The following is a 5,000-nucleotide window of genomic DNA, read 5'->3' on the forward strand; positions in this document are numbered from 1 at the left end:
CCAGCGGTGGTGGTAGTGGTGGTGGTGGGTGTCACTTTATAATTCAGCATTGACCTTTGGAGTGGCGCACCTGATATGACCCGCGGGAGGATTACCTGACGATGAGGTGCTTAGGGGATTATTAATTAGGGATACAGCGCGTCACTGGAAGCTTTCAATTCTCGCTCCCTGCTTCAAACCTTTAAGGAAGCGAAGATATTAGCTGGGCTCCTCAATTCTCACAGTCAGTAGTCAAGACGGGGCAAGAAATACACTTCAAGTAATTATGAACTATAAGGATATCAGTTACAGTGGAAAATACATATAATCAACAAAATAAGCATAGCATTGAAATACATCATAAACTAAGCACTCAAACTGATGATCTGTCCCTCCTTGACCGTCACTCTCCTGTCACTTTGTTTCTCACCAAGCTAAGTAGATTTAAGACCTCCATCTCTTTCCATCTAGAAAAATACGGAACATGATATTCTAGCATAACTTCAGAAAGAGCAAACAGGCGCCTTTCAATAACTAAACTGATGAAGAAAGTAAAAGACAACATTACGTGAACGCCTCCATCAAATTTTCATCCTTGTTCATCCACTTGTTGGTGCCTAAGTGTTACTTAAACTGATAGTGTTACTGTGCTGTGTGGTCTTCACCATTGGCATATATAATGATATCTACTTTACAAAACTGGACACTTTTATACGTATTGATGTCTCGGTTTCCTTTTTTTTTCTTGATGCGTTTTTCCTTAAATACTTGCAAAAATAAATAAGTATATATAGATAAAAAGAATTGATATAGGCGACGGTATGGCATGACCACTCCTACTACTACTACAACTACTACTACTACTGCTAGTAATAATAATACCAGCACTTCTGACATTAGCAATAATACTGCACACCGCCGCCATCACAGCACGCGTCAAGTCTCATCCCCGCCTCATCAGTCAAGCAGCTAACACATCAGTGTCGCAAATCCTGTACAAGCTGAGCGCATTATCGCCTTTAGGAACAACTGCCGCCTAAATGAGCAGGAATTCATCGCAATAACTCGGATAATGACGGATTCATTATACGGAATAAATATTTTTTTAGCCCTTTTTTCTCCGGGCATTTTTTTTTTTTTTTGATTCCTCGATGACTTGTAACAAACATGACTAATTGCTTACACGCACGAGCACACACACACACACACACACACACACACACACACACACACACACACACACACACACACACACACACACACACAATCAAGTTGTTAGTGCTAAGTCATTAGGGAGCTTTAAGAGAAGATTAGACGGATTTATGAATGGGGTTGATAGGTGGAAATAGGTAGGTATGATTCATACAGGGGCTGCCACGTGGACTGATGGCTTCCTGCAGCTTCCTTTATTTCTTATGTTCTTACACACACACACACACACACACACACACACACACACACACACACACACACACACACACACACACACAAAGCCAGAGCAGGGAAATATTGCCGTTGCAGCCAATTAGTGTTGACCATACGAGTGGCGGAGCTGATCATCATTTAACCTTATTAATCACTAAGCCTTGAAGCGCCGTGCTGCACAATAAAGTATGCGAGGCTGGCCATTAGGTAGCCCTATTCATTACTGAGCCCCGTAAGCCGCCACGGGAATTGTCAAGGCTTGTGTGGCGTCATCAATGTGCGGAGGAACCCTGTGGCGACTAGAAGCAGGTGACTAACCCTCTCATTACCGCGACAAGGGTGTAGTTTTATTTTAAATGCTGTTACGAGGTTAAAGATGGAAAAGCATCTAGTTATTCATTCATTACTACAAACCTTAAGCCTTTATCGTCTACAGTTTGAAGGAGAGGCGACTGACTAACCCTTTCTTTACCGCGACAAAGGTGTAGTTTTATTTTGGATGCTGTTACGAGGTTAAAGATGGAAAAGCATCTAGTTACTCATTCATTAATACAAACCTGAAGCCTTTAGCGTCTATAGGGTGAGGGAGGGGCGATTGACTAACGCTCTCATAAACACTTTTTTTTTGTACTTTTTTTTTGTACTGTTAGAAGATTTAAAATGACCGTAATGAATCCGTTAAAAATAATCATTCGCTACGTATTCATTATTACCGTGTATCTTTTCACTCTTCCCTAATCAATAATTGGTGCTTTTGTGAAGTCTGGTGCTTGTCTCTAATACTAACATAGGATTAATTATTATTTTTGACTCTGCATACACGAGGTCAGCGTTGATAGAAGGAGGTGCTTAACTAATTGACGTAAGGCGCCACAACAACAGGATCACATTGAGAGGGCAAAGTGTAAAGGTGATGTGGGTAAGAGAAAGTACTGAGATGTGCGGAAGACAATAAAACTTGCTACAAATTTCTCTCGGATGTTGAAATGAGACCGCGAGGTGGAAGGACAGGCGGTGAGGCAAAGATGTGAGGCGCGGGGGAGGTGAAAGAGGTGGTGATGGGAGGTAGAGGAGGACGGAGGCAGAACAGCATGAGTCTTCACTTCGTCTTCTTACCTCAGATAACATTGTGCAGGGGAAAGAAAACACCTACATGTTTCCTTAGACGCGCGCCTCTGTCAACACTTATCTTCGCCTGCCAGTCTGTCTCCCGCTGTCATTTTTACCTGTCTTTTTCCTTGCTCTTGTCTGTCTACCTGGTTTCCTATCGCCGTGTGCTACTCTGTCTGTCTGTATGTATGTATGTATGTCTGTCTGTCAGTATTCTCTTCAAATTTTCTTTTTGTTTCTGTATGTTGTGTTTTTCTTGTGCTTGTCTCTCCGGCTTGTCTGTTTGTCTAGCTGATTTTTTTTTGTGTGTGTGTTTTCTTTCTCTTTCCTTCTGCCTGAGTGTCTATTTGTGTCTTTTAATAACACTGTAAACATTATTAATCCTTTGTTTTATCATGTAAATTACGTTATTATTACTATTTTTTATTTTATTATCAACACAATGGTTTGATTTTGTCTCAGACAGAGAGAGAGAGAGAGAGAGAGAGAGAGAGAGAGAGAGAGAGAGAGAGAGAGAGAGAGAGAGAGAGAGAGAGAGAGAGAGAGAGAGAGAGAGAGAGAGAGAGAGAGAGAGAGAGGGCCTGCTTCTCTTTATAATGTCGCACTGAAGTTCTTTACTTGATGCAGATTTTTACGTCCTGCATACTACAATTTTCTTTCATCCTAAATTGCAAAGCTCGTGTTTACTCTCTCTCTCTCTCTCTCTCTCTCTCTCTCTCTCTCTCTCTCTCTCTCTCTCTCTCTCTCTCTCTCTCTCTCATCCCTCTTTCAAGCTTGCTTCTCCCTTTTTCTCCTTTGGTCCTGACATTTTAATCTTCTTCCTTCATATTCATTCTATTATCCTTTTTTTTTTTTTTCTGAACAGCTACCCGAGTTCTTCCTCCTCCTCCTCCTCCTCCTCCTCCGACCTCCTCCTCCTCCGACCTCCTTCTCCTCCGAATTACTAAGGTCCACACAGACTTCTCTCCTCTTCCCAAGTGACTCTTTCTCCTCTTTTATGACTAAGATCACCACCACCACCATCACCACCACCACCACCACCCACCCACCCACCCACCCACACACACACACACTTTCATCAACACAAATCAAGGGTTTTCAGCTTTTACATAACTTTCTCCACACCACTGTGAGAGAGAGAGAGAGAGAGAGAGAGAGAGAGAGAGAGAGAGAGAGAGAGAGAGAGAGAGAGAGAGAGAGAGAGAGAGAGAGAGAGAGAGAGAGAGAGAGAGAGAGAGAGAGAGAGAGAGAGAGAGAGAGAAATGTGTTTACTGCCTATATATAGTTGTGTACATGGATACACCAGATTAAGAGAGGAGGAGGAGGAGGAGGAGGAGGAGGAGGAGGAGGAGGAGGAGGAGGAGGAGGAGGAGGAGGAGGAGGAGGAGGAGGAGATGGTGGTCTAAATTTCATAATAGAACTGCTTGTGATCGAGAGAGAGAGAGAGAGAGAGAGAGAGAGAGAGAGAGAGAGAGAGAGAGAGAGAGAGAGAGAGAGAGAGAGAGAGAGTGAGAGAGAGTAATGACAGAGAATAGCGTCCAGTCCCCCACACCTGTCATCAGCGGCCCTCACCCACCTGCCCACACTCAGACGCTCCGCAGAGGAACCATAAAAATAACAGTAAATTATCCAAGTTCTTTCTTCCCTCAGTCAGGAATCCGCGACACTTGGCCAACTGTGATGCTTTCTTTCCTTTTGTCTCCGTATTTATTTCCTTCTTTTCTTTTTCGTACTGTTTCTCTCTTCTTCTGTTCCTTTTTTTTTCTCTTACATCTTCTCTCTTCCTTTTCTTATTTTCTATCTTTTTTTTTATTTTCTGGATCTCTTCGTCTTCTTTTTTTTTTCTGTCACTTCCCTCCCTCTTCCTTTTTCTCTATACACATTCTTCCCTTCCTCTTTTCTTTTTACGCTTTTCTTTTTTCTTTACACCTTTCTTTTTTCTCTTTACATATCTCTTCTTCCTGTTTTCTCTTTACACCTTTTCCTTTTTCCCTGTACACCTTCTTTCTTCCGCTTCCTTTATTCTCTTTATCTCTCTTCTCTGTCTTACTACATTTCTCTTTCCCTACTACTATTCTTTTTCTCTCTTTTTTTCTCTACTTGCCCTGTTAATATTTTCTTTTGTTTTTTTTTCTCTTGTTTCTATCCTCCCTCTTTCCTTCCTTTTCTATTTTATTTTTTTCCTTCAATTTCTCTCTCTCTCTCTCTCTCTCCTCATCTCTCTCTCTCTCTCTCTCTCTCTCTCCTCTCTCTCTCTCTCTCTCTCTCTCTCCTCCTTTTCGACTTCCATTTTCCTATTCTTCTTTCTCTTGAAGCCGTCTGTACCGTTTCACCTCTTCTCTCTCCCTCTCTCTGTCTCACTCACGCCCCTCTGTTCTTTACGTCCATTTCTTCCTTTGATTCTTCCTCACGCTCCTTCCTGCATCCCCGACTCTTGTTCAATTGTCAGGGGAAGATGGAAATTACCTTAAAGAATAACAGTTACT

This window comes from Scylla paramamosain, chromosome 1 (genome assembly GCF_035594125.1).
Source record: "Scylla paramamosain isolate STU-SP2022 chromosome 1, ASM3559412v1, whole genome shotgun sequence".
NCBI lineage: Eukaryota > Metazoa > Arthropoda > Malacostraca > Decapoda > Portunidae > Scylla > Scylla paramamosain.